This window comes from Hibiscus syriacus, unplaced genomic scaffold, assembly GCF_006381635.1.
Source record: "Hibiscus syriacus cultivar Baekdansim isolate YM2019G1 unplaced genomic scaffold, ASM638163v2 tig00004355_pilon, whole genome shotgun sequence".
Taxonomy (NCBI): Eukaryota; Viridiplantae; Streptophyta; class Magnoliopsida; order Malvales; family Malvaceae; genus Hibiscus; species Hibiscus syriacus.
The window spans coordinates 352160-364694 of record NW_024062011.1 but is presented as its reverse complement, the minus strand read 5'-3'; the positions used below and the strand labels follow the sequence as shown (position 1 = coordinate 364694).

General features: G+C 36.2%; 1 non-coding gene across 1 annotated transcript; it reads right to left on the bottom strand.

The window, feature by feature from the left end:
- Positions 1–4862: 4862 nt before the first annotated feature.
- On the bottom strand, positions 4863–4968 carry LOC120193974. The gene has a single exon (XR_005522924.1). It is a non-coding gene; the product is annotated as a small nucleolar RNA R71 (small nucleolar RNA).
- Between the last annotated feature and the right edge of the window lie 7567 nt (positions 4969–12535).

Sequence of the window (12535 nt, the reverse complement as noted above, 5' to 3'; positions counted from 1 at the left end):
CGAATCGAGACCGAAGTCGAAGTTTGAAGTAGAGGCCATTGATGACTTTGATTATCGATGTAATTCTTCCCGAATCGACTCAAGAGGCGATTAAACCTTCAAATGAGTTAGGCTCTGATACCAATTGTTGAGTTAATCGATTGACGAATATGGCCAAGAGGGGGGTGAATTGGAAATTAAAATTTTGGTGGAAGCTTTTGCAGAAAATTAAAAGAAATTTGCACAGCGATTTAGAGTGGTTAAACTTTCTCAACCAAAGTCTACGTCCACTACCTTAGCTATCCACACTAAGGATTTTCCATAAATTCACTAATTTGTCTTTCTTTTGAGGACAAAGAGTAACCTTACAAACCCTCAAGAATTATACCCCAAATTCTTGAGAACACTCTCTCCAAAAGAGAACAATACAAATTTGCAAACTTACAAGGAAATCCTCACAAGGTAGATTGTTTGCATAATTCTAGAACAAAGAAAAGAACACTCAAGAATGAATACAATTGAGCACAATAAGTGTTCTTGAAAGCAAAATGAATATTGAATGAAAAATAGGCTTGAAATGCTCAAACTTGAGGTTTGATGCTTTCTCTTTGATTCTCTCTTGATTCTAGTTGCTTGATGTTTCTTGTTATTGATCAATGACTTCTAAGCTTGCTTAAATACACCTTGGATCACTTCTGAACATTGGGGATGATTAGTGGAGTCAATAGATCCGTTTAAGTGTGAAAACAATTAATAAAATCAGTTAGGAGCGTCTCATGCATCGATGCATACCCTAGGTGCATCAAGTGTAAAATTCAAATATTTTGACAGTTGGACTCTCAATGCATCGGTGCACTAAGAGTGCATCGATGCATAAAATGCATTCGATGTTTTAAAAAAGCCTAAGTGCATCGATGCATGGTTTGTGCATCGATGCACCAAATACATTCGATGTTTTTATAAAACCCTGAGTGCATCGATGCATGGTATGTGCATCGATGCATAAAATGCATTCGATGTTCAATTAAATCATCGGTGCATCGATGCATAGTTTGATGCATCGGTGCATGCCTTTGAATAATTGAATTTAAGGCTTTAATTTTGGTTCAAAATACTTTGTGAAAGTTGTTTCAAAGATATATTAAGTATAAAACACAATTTTACACATTTAGTAAGGTTTAAAATTGATCTTGAAAGATTTGGAGTAATAATTTGATATTCGATTAATTGAATCGAATATACTTAGAAAATCATTTGTAAAATCTTAAAATTCATTTAAACTTAATTTGTTATCGAAACATCAAAATGTTTTCAACAAAGAGTTATTGTGGATCGTAGTGAGACACATATTTTGGATATATAAAGTGTCGAGGTGAGTGCAATACATGCATGACACTGTGACATATCAATGTCATATCGAAGTTATAAAAATGACATAACATCATGATGATATAAACAAGGTCAACTTATCACAAGTCTTCCAGATGATGTATAAATATATGATTATATGACATCATGGATGAATGAATTAGACTATATGCCCAAGTAAGTCGTTGAAGGACAGGGTATAGTTGACATGCTATAGAGTATAGCAGTTGTAGGTTTATATTAGCACTATAGTGTGTAAGGACACTAAGTGTATATGGTGGGCACGACCTTATGTGTAATGTACTACGGTACATATGGTGGGCACGACCTTATGTGTAGCACTACGGTGCATATATTACTCGAATACCCAGGGTCTTCATATGTTTACTTGTGGGCTATAGCTAATGGTAAAAATGATAATATTTATATCTTATTGTTTTGATCATGGTAAAATATTTGATATAAAGGTAACATGATTTTATGACAATTTGATTTTGGCCTTAAATTTCATGCATGATATGTATTGCATTGTTTATTGTTTTAAATTGCCTCATTAAGTATATACTTAGTGTGTGATGATTTTCACGCGTAGATAAAAAGTCAGTAGTAGAGTAAAGAGTTTGGAGCGACATCAAGCATCGAGGAGTATATTTCCACATCAGTAAGACATCCTATGACGTGATTTTGACTTAGTTAGTGGTATGCACTTATAAATGTCCTAGTTGCTATGTTGAACTATTTGGAACTGGTTTGTAATGACTAAACTAAACTGTTTTACTCTATTTCAATATAGATAACATAAATCCATATTAATATATTTTTTACATAGTATGTGATAGTTTAATGTTAGATGATATTTTTATATTATCAGTTACCATTTGAAGAAAATAAATTTTTAAATCAGTTTTGAATTGAAAAATATTTTAAAGAAATTCATGTGACATCTATAATCTGTATAGATATAATTATACGGATTTTAGGTGTTACAGAGAGAATTGGAAATCAGCTAGAAATGGGGTAGGGGCCTATTGGCCGAACGTCCAAAGAGTAAAGACTGGCAAAAAAATGGACTGCCTCCTCCCACAAAATGCTATCTTCATCACACTATTCATTATCCCGAAGCATAAGATAATGAATCAAATTTTGACGGCATCGAATTATGGCTTGGTAGTGGAAGAAATTTTTGTGTTGCGATCTCTGAATGTTATCCAATCAGCTCTAGATTTTTGGATCCAGAGCTGCTCTTCCTGATCGATGATATTTTCCAGTTTAGTCAGAAGCCTGGATTCCAGTTCCAATAAATGACGGGAACAACGTTGATCAAGGCATAACTAAATACCCCGAAGACGAGCCAAGAGGGTTTTTTTTTATTTCACCTAGTGAGGCCAAAGACTTGATTATTCCAACGAGAAGCGACATCCGCGAAGGAAGTGATAGCCTCAGAAATAGAAATGGTAGTGTCTCAATTATTGTAGACAAACTGCTTGAACTCACCATAAAGTGACTAACTCGCTAAATACTTGAAACAATAAGGTCGTCTCTGAGTACTAGAATCACTAAAGGAAAGAAGGATAGGCCCATGATCAGACTCCATAAGCATAAAATGATGAAGAGTGAAAGTAGGAAAAGCCTCAAACCAATCAGAATTCCCAAAGCTGCGATCAACCCAGACAGAGCAGTTACCACAATACTAAGTAAAATTTGGACCATGAAAACCAAGATCCTGTAAGCAACAACTGAAGACAATGTCTTTAAAATCAGAATCTGAATCGGATGAAAAACCACAACCATGACGGTCCTCGGGATGAAGAGTAGTGTTAAAGTCCCCAAGAAGCACCCAATTATCACAAATAGCGGGGACAAGATCAGAGACGGAACACTAGAGAGTTTTACGAACAATATGGTTTGGGCTGGCATAAACAAAAGTGGCCAGGAAAGGAGATTGCCCATGGTGTCGCAAATATGTGATCCGACAATGTATAAATTGAAAATGACAGAAAAAGAACATCAATCTGAATATGATCATAGCAACAGACCCATATGCCTCGAGAGAAATCCGTAACTTCAACTCTGTGAGAATGAGGAAAAATAAGGGAGTGAATAACATTTTCTGCTCAAGAACGACCCTTGCCAGGGACTACTGCAGCACAAGAAGAGCTCGTTGAGTAGCATTGACAGTTAGCAGATCACCATCCGAAGCTTACTATTTGAGAGAGTGAGTAACTTTGGATGTTTTTAAAACTTTATGGATAATATTTTGGATTGATTACTTTATGTTTTGTTTTTCTACTACTATTATGTGATATTTGCTTTATGATTACTATTAGAAATAGTAGTAATTAAATGTATGGTATTTTGATTAATTTTTTAGAAATAGAGTTGATTGATTTGTTGTGTACTTTTGATAGCATTGGTATTACTAAGCAGCAATGTGTATGTTGAAAATAGTATAACAAATTGTTTAGCTTTGTTAATACTTTGAATCCTTTAATTAATGAAAGTTTATTAGAGTAGTTCAAAGGGTTTTAATCATTGCTAATCGCATAGAAGTAGTATGCTTTGTTTACTTAAAGTGTTATTTTCATAATAACATTCTATGTTATTCGATAGCTGACTTAACGCTCTTTGTAGTGCTGTAGCATGACCTGGTTTCTCATACTATGATTTTTATTTCACTTAAATAACATCTTTTACATACCCATAATTTCTTTAAAGCTTAGACTCTAATGAAGAACATTTTTCTAATATGATACTCGTATCTCTTTGAGCCACAACTTATTACTTGGGCATTAGTTTATACTTTCACTTAAGCTATAGTATTTACACAACATCACGTTTTTGGCGCTGTTGTCGGGAAGCAACAATTTGATTTAGAGTTTTATTTAGTTCACTTATTTTTTATTTTTTTTTTGTAGGTACTTTTTAGTTTTTTCTACTAGTTTATGCCTTGCATCGACGATGAATTAAAGTTGTTTGATCCAGAGATTGAAAGGAATTTTAAGAGACATCGCAATGAAGCTGCAAGGAACTGAACAACTATGGTTGGACGAGGGAATGTTGTTGTACCTTCATTGCAGAATGGAGAGAATGGTGAGTTGTCTGCTGGCAATGGGGCAGGACAACCATTTTGTAATATGGATGATTGTGACCTACCTATTCAAGAACATGTAATGCCGATGCTAGATGATCTGCATCCAGGCATAGTAAGGCCAATGATTAATGTTGCAAACTTTGAGTTGAAAATGGTCATGTTCCAAATGCTACAATCAATGGGCCAATATGGAGGGTATGTTGCTAAAGATCCTCGAGCTCATTTGAGAGTGTTTTTGGAGGTATGTAATTCGTTTATTCAGCAGGGTGTTCCTGAGGAAGCATTGAAGCTAAAGTTATTTCCTTATTCGGTGCGCAATAAAGCAAGAGCATGGTTGAGTTCACTGCCGCCAGGTGCTATAGCATCCTGGAATGAGCTAGCACAAAATTTTTTGTTGCAATTTAACCCACCGAGTATGAATGCCAAACTTCGAAATAATCTAACTTCATTCAAGAAATGGAGGATGAAAGCTTTTTTGAAGCATGGGAAAGATTTAAGGAATTGTTGCGGAAGTGTCCTATGTATGGATTTTCACATTGGACTCAAATGGAGATGTTTTACAATGGGTTAAACATACACACTGGTATGGTACTTTATGCTTCAGCAAATGGAGCTTTGATATATAAAATGTACAATAAAGTTTGTGATATTATGGAGAGGTTCTCAACTAATGATTGCTAATAACCTAATATAAGGAATATGTTTGGTCGACGCAATGCTGCAGCGGTAGATTCTGAAGCTTTCAACTCTATGTCATCTCAAATTTTGGCATTGATGGATATGGTTAAGAAATTGCAAAAATAAAGGGTAATGTATGAGGCCAAGGATGCATCTATCATCACTCGTGTTTATTATGGAGATAATTACAACTTTGATGAATACCCCCAAAATCCGAAGTCTCTCTACTACGTACGAAATTGTCAATGGAATGATAATGCTTTTGGAAACACTTATAATGCTAATTTTAGGAATCATCCAAATCTTTCTTGAAGAAACCAAAGCGTTGTCAACCCACAACAATAACATTATCAGCTGCAACATTACAATCAACAACAACCAATTCCACAACCACAAGCTCCACATCCAATTGCTCAACCACAACAAGGTAAACTTATCAAGGATAATCTTCAACCCAAACTTATACTTTATCATCTCTTGAAGCTTTGATGAAAAATTACATTGGGAGTCAATCAGCATCGTTAAGGGCTTTATAGAATAAAATTGGCCAAATGGAAAATACTTTCAATAATCAGTTGTAAGGAACACTACCTAACGATACTGAAAATCCAAAGCAGCAAGGAAAAATATTGCAAGGCTATTACAACAAGGAGTGGAATTCAGATTGGGGAACCAGTTGAAGAGCCTAGAAAAAAATGATGTAGAGGCTACTAAGCATGGTAAAGGAATGAGACAAGAAGTTAAGCTAGAGCCACCTGCGAGCCATACCACAACATCAGACACATGACAATATAGTAAATCAAACTCATTACTTATAAAAATATTTGTAGCATCTAATGCTCCGCCAACTTAAATGCCTCAACAACAACTAAAGATGCCTCCACCATTTCCACAGTGCTTCAAAAAGATAAATGAAGATCAACAACATAGAGCTTTTATTGATGTCCTTCGCCAACTTATAATCAATATCCCGTTGATTAAGGCTTTAGAGCAAAACCCAAACTAAATGAAATTCATGAGGAAAGTCCTTTTGAAGAAAAGAAGATTTGATGAATTTGAGATTATCGCTCTTACCAAAGGTTGTAGTGCTATGGCTACAAGTCAAATGCCATCAAAACTTAAAGATTGAGGGAGTTTTACTATTCCTTGCAATATTGTTGATAAATTTATAGGTAAAGATTTATGTGGCTTGGGTGCTAGCATAAATCTATTGTCAATTTTTAGGAAATTTGGGAGTGGCCAAGAAAGATCAACTCCAATCACATTGCAACTAACTGGCTGTACCACCGTTCCTAGTGGAATTATGGAAAACATTAATGTGAGAGTAGACAAGTTCATTTTTCCCACGGAATTTATCATTTTGGATTATAAAACGGATAAAGATGTTCTAATTATTCTTGGCCACCCATTCTTTGCTTCTGGTCGATCCTTAATTAATGTCGAAAAAGGAGAATTGACCATGCATTTAAACGATGATCTTATCATTTTTAATATTTCAAATGATGTTTCTTATAAAAATGATAGTGATGAATGTTTCTCACTTGACGTGATTGATATATTTATGCAGGAGCACTGGGAAGTATGTGACGACATAGATATTGTCACTAGCAATTTGGTAGTAATTACAGATTTATCCGATTATACCAAGGGAAAATGTTGTAGAAATTATATGCAATAGATTGAACCTCTTGAAATGTCTGGTCATATTTAAGCCCTGACACCATCCATTGAGGAACCACCTATGCTTAATTTAAAACCCTTTCCCGAACATCTGAAGTATGTTTATCTTGGAGAGAATGAAACATTGCCAATCATTGTGGCAACACAGATTATAGAAACACAAGAGGCAAAGTTGATTGATGTGCTGAAGCAGCACAAGAGAGCTATAGCTTGGAGTATCGTTGATATAAAGGGCATTAGTCTAGCATTTTGCATGCACAAGATTCTTTTGGAAGACCTAATAATAGTTTGATTGAACAACAACGAAGGGTAAATCCAATAATGAAGAAAGTGATTTAGAAATAGATTATCAAATGGTTGGCTGCTGAAATCATATATTCTATTTCGAATAGCAATTGGGTCAACCCTATGTAATGCGTTCCAAAGAAAGGAGACATTATTGCAGTGATAAATGATAAAAATAATTAGTGCCGAAAAAGACCAATACTGGTTGGAGGATATGAATGGACTATAGAAATCTCAATAAAGCAACGAGAAAATACCACTTTCAATTACCATTCATAGATCAAATGTTGAATCGTCTTACCAATAAGCCTTTTATTATTTTCTGGATGAATAGAGTGGTTATAATTAAATTGCTATAACACTGAAGGACCAGGTGAAAATAACTTTCACAAGTCCGTATGGTACTTTTTTTCCCCGAAGAATGTCATTTGGATTATACAATGCTCCAGCGACATTTCAGCGCTGCAAGATAGCCATATTCTCTTATATGAATTGAAGATTCTCTTGAGGTATTCATGGATGAATTTTATGTGTTTGGACAAGATTTTGAGCATTTTTTAAATAATTTGGCTGCATTATTAAGAAGATGCGAAGAAACCAACTTGGTTTTGAATTGGGAGAAATGTCATTTCAGGGTGAATGAAGATATAGTTTTCGAGCACCGTATTTCATGCCACGACATTGAGGTGGATAAGGCAAAAGTATAAGTTATTGAAAAACTACCACCTCCAACTAATGTGAAACCAGTTCAAAGATTCCTTGGACATGCTGGTTTTATAGAATATTTATCAAGGATTTTTCACAAATTGCTAAGCTATTATGTTATTTGCTGAAGAAAAATAGAAAGTTTGTTATTGATGAGGAAGTGCACAAGTCCTTTGAAACAATTAAAATGAAGTTAGTAAATGCTTTAGTCATTATAGTACCATATTGGAGTCTACCCTTTGAGTTATATGTGGTGCTAGTTATTTTGTTATTGGTACAGTGATAGGGAAACAGAAGGAAATAGTATTTCATGCTATTCATTATGCGAGAAGAACATTAAATGATACTCAGGTTAACTACACCATAACTGAAAAAGAGTTTCTCACAGTGGTGTTTGCCTTTGATAAGTTTTGTTCTTACTTGGTTGGTACCAAAGTAATCGTTTATATCGACCATTCAGTGCTGAAGCATTTATTTGCCAATAAGGATACAAAGCCTAGATTGATTCGATGTGTTCTCTTACTTCAAGAATTTGATATTGAGATTAGGGATAAAAAGGCATCTGATAATCAAGTGGATGATCATCTATGATCTCCTGTAAATGTATTTGCTAAGGCAAGTAATTCTGTGCAAGTATACACAATTGATGTAAGTAATATAGTAGTGAGTGAGTTATAATCTCCTCAGAGATTGGTTTATAAATTTATCCTCACCACAACTAGAACTAGTTGTCACATACTAATTCCTACTATCTTGTCAAACTAAAAAAGCTATTATTAATCAAGCAAGAAAATAGTATAATGTATGGTTGTAGAAAAGTTTGGTCGAGGCAAAATAAATATACAGACTACTAAAACAAAACAAAGCAAAGACAAGTGTGGATTCGAATATAATTCAAACAACCTCACATATTCAGACTTATCACAGAGCACTTATGCTAATCTTTTATATTGACAACAATTACTCTAAGTCTCGAATGAATTATTATGACTTGCTTAAGCTGCCCAACAGGATTACTAGGTATTCTAGACGGTTGCTATAGCAATACTACTCAGTGTTAACTACAACCCTTGGTTTGTCAGACTGTTGTTGTAGCAATACCTCTCAGCGTGAACTATAGGCGTTGTCTATCCTACCATAACGTCTATCCCTTTTAGTCATTTGAAACCCGCTCCTTATCTCTAAGGTAGATAAGTTAAAATATCACCATCCCAGATCTATTCCATTATTCACATAGATCTATCTTAATTCTCTCGAATCTAAGAATCATTATCTAGACAAAATATGATATCTCGATGCTCTTACATTGCCAAGACATGTTTTACCAAAACCCCATACGATCTCTCGATGCTCTTACAGTGTCAAGGTAAAATATTTAAACAATGAACAAAACAATCATGATTAAAAACATAATTCATCATTCATAAACAGAAAATAATTGTCTAGGTAACATAAAGATTAACACCAAGTAAGACAGTCATGGTGTTATAAAAATCGTCTAAGATTCAACGTTTAATATAACCCTAAACATATAAAGAAGTTAATAACAAAGGAATAATGACTCCCAAAACCGGGGGCTCTATCATGAGAATTCTGATCAGCGCTGCGCCTGCCTTAGTGATCAGTCTCTCTCGAGACCTGATCACTGCTCTGCTACAGTCTGGCTATGGAGGACACCAAGGAAGCTTGGTTGGTGAATGGTGAGAAAGCACTGCAGTTGCTTGCTCATGCCTTAGGTAAAACTCTTATCTCTTCTTCATTTTTTTCATTTTTAGCGGTTACGACTGGTTATTTATAGGGAAGAATCTCTTAGGGTTTCTCATGATTGGAGATTTGATAACTCTATAAAAGGACATATTTTTGGGCCTTTTAACTTAAGTTATTGAATGTTTAAAGGCTCATTTAGGACCATGTAGATGCATTTAGAAGCATTTAGTTGCATGTGGTGGATTTTGGTTTGTCGTGGCATTTTATTTTTACAGCGGTGCTACGTTATGGGAAAGGTACTTGTCTACTGATGTACATGTATTGAGAGCAAGGAAAAAAGGAAAGAAAATGTCGTGACATAAGGAGATTGCTGAGAAAAATGAATTTTCCAAGTTCAACCGACATTTCAAAAGTGCTTAAAGTGCGAGAAGATATTTTTGAAGCCAGCTGTATCCAGCTGTCCGAGAGCTCTGCCCGAGAAATCCACCTCGAAGATCCGCCTAGAGGGATCGACCCTCTGCCAGCCAGTTCTGCTGATGATGCCGCCTGACCCTGCAGATCCTGCCTGTCATTGGGCTTCTGTCACGGGATTATGCCGGACACTCAACCAGCTGCCTAGGTTGTATCATCACCTATCTTGCCCGACTCCCAAGAAAAGTTAACCATGGTTTGGGGGAAGTCAACTCTTAGTTCAAGGGTTAATTTTCCCCTATAAGTAGAGGATGAAACCATATTGTTAGAGACTTTTAGTTACACACTAGTTTGAGCTTAAAAGTTAGAGTGAGAAGGTCCCACCTCTATCAGTCAATCCGTCTTGCCGTGGAATTTCTCCTTGACTAGCAGAAGGGAGTGGCGTTCTGAGCATCCGAGAGGAGCCAGTTCGCTGGGAGCAGTTCTTGGTGGCCGAGGGAAGCACTGGGCAGTGCACGTCGAAGGCTTTCTCTCATCCCCTTAATTCTTTTCTTTCATATTTTGTCGTTGGGTTGTAAGGAACGAATGAAACTTGTCTTGAGCTTGTTTATTTCGAGCCCCACCATGAACTAATCCTATTTAGTGGGAGTTTGCTTGGATGTCTAAGTTTTATTTTCAATGAATGGTTGTTTTATTATGTTTTAATCTGTTTTGTTTATGAAACTTAATGCTTTGAGGTTATAGGAGCTACTAAAGTAGCCTTTCCTTAGAATGTGTTTAGGGTTCGAGAAAATACCTAGGAAAAATATCTTTAGTCTTCGAGAGAAGCTAAGGAGGAACTGCATAAACAAAGGGGTTCTAGACAGTAACTAGGCCTAATCTATCTTAGAGATAAGAATAGAATTTCATTCGACTAAAAGGAGTAGAGCATAATCGATAGGTTAGATGTTAATACTTCCGCAAAAAGGTATTGCCGAGACATATCCTGTTATCTGAATCAATAGGATCACTGCAGGGGTTTACGCCAATCGGATTTGCCAGGGCATCTTTAAGCTGTCAAGTCCCTTCCTAGAGATAGCTGAGGTAACTTTAGTAGACTCTGTCGAGTAGGTTAAGCATTGAGGAAATACCATTCAGAGAAATAGACTTAGGTTTTCCTAGTGACTCCCATCGTTCATTCCCATCGCTGCTAGTTGTGTGAGAAAGCTAAAGTCCTATAAATTAAATCCAGTATTTGTATTTTTATTTTGCTTTGACATTTCCATTTTACTTGTACGTATTACAATTTCATTTGCCATGACATATCCATTTGCTACCATACCACCATTCCATTTCCACAACATCCATCTCATTTTGCCACTGCTTTATCATTTGTATAAACCTTTACTAACTTTACTTAGGTGACAAAGTAAAGTGCCTTGACAAACCTATTTGACTTCTCCAATTCCCTGTGGAGACGATACTCTACTTATCACTTTATTACTTGTTCGATTATGTATACTTCACACACATCCGCACTCATTTATAGTACTCACAAAGAGCGAACAAGTTTTTGGCGCCGTTGTCGGAGAATTGGCAACTGGAAGTTAAATTGATTTGTCATAGCATTCTTATTTTGCTTATTCATATTTTCTCTTTAGTTAGCTTAATATTTTTTTTACTTTCCTTAATTTTTCTTCATTTATTTTTCTAGGTACATGACCCAAAGTAATCCTGAAGAGCCATTAGAACCTATTGATCCTGAAATCGAGAGGCTTTTTAGACACAGAAGACGCGCTCAACGTGTAAACATGTACCAACTCGGAAATCAAGGCATTAGCCATGAGGAGGATCAGAATGCCGGGGTAAATTTAAATGCTGGGAATGCAGCCAGACCTCGCGCCATTCGTGATCACTTAAATCCGATCTTAGAAGATTTAAATCCTGGAATTATGGCCCCAGATATTCAGGCAGCCTATTTCGAGCTTAAACCCGTCATGTTCAATATGTTGAACTCTATAGGACAGTTTCATGCATGCCAAATGAAGATGCCAGGCAGCATATTCGTAACTTCTCGGAGGTGTGTGATTCTTTCCGCAAACAAGGGGTGCACGAAGATGTTCTGAAATTAAAGATGTTTCCTTACTCCCTACGTGACCGAGCAAGGGCATGGTTGAGTGTCGTTCCAGCAGGTTCAATGGAGTCATGGACTGATCTGTGCAAAAAAAATTTGTTGCGGTATAATCCTCTTAATATGAACACCCAATTAAAGAATGACATTTCTTTCTTCCGTCAAGCTGATGACGAGTCGATGTATGAGTGTTGGGATTGATACAAGGCATTGCTTCGCAAGTGCTCAAATCATGGTTTTCAAGATTGGACCCAGGTGGTGATGTTCTATAATGGAGTAAACGCACCAACGAGGATGATGCTAGATGCCTTGGCAAATGGGACGTTACTTGGCAAATCACCAGTAGAGGCATTTGACATCCTGGATAAGATTGCCACTAATGATGATCAGTTTCCATCCACAAGGCTTGGCGTTGGGCGAAAATCACATGCTAGATTCTAAAGATAATGTGTCCGCCCAACTTGCTGCTATCACCAATATGCTGAAAAATTTGTAAAGGCCAAGTGAGGTGAGAGAATTCA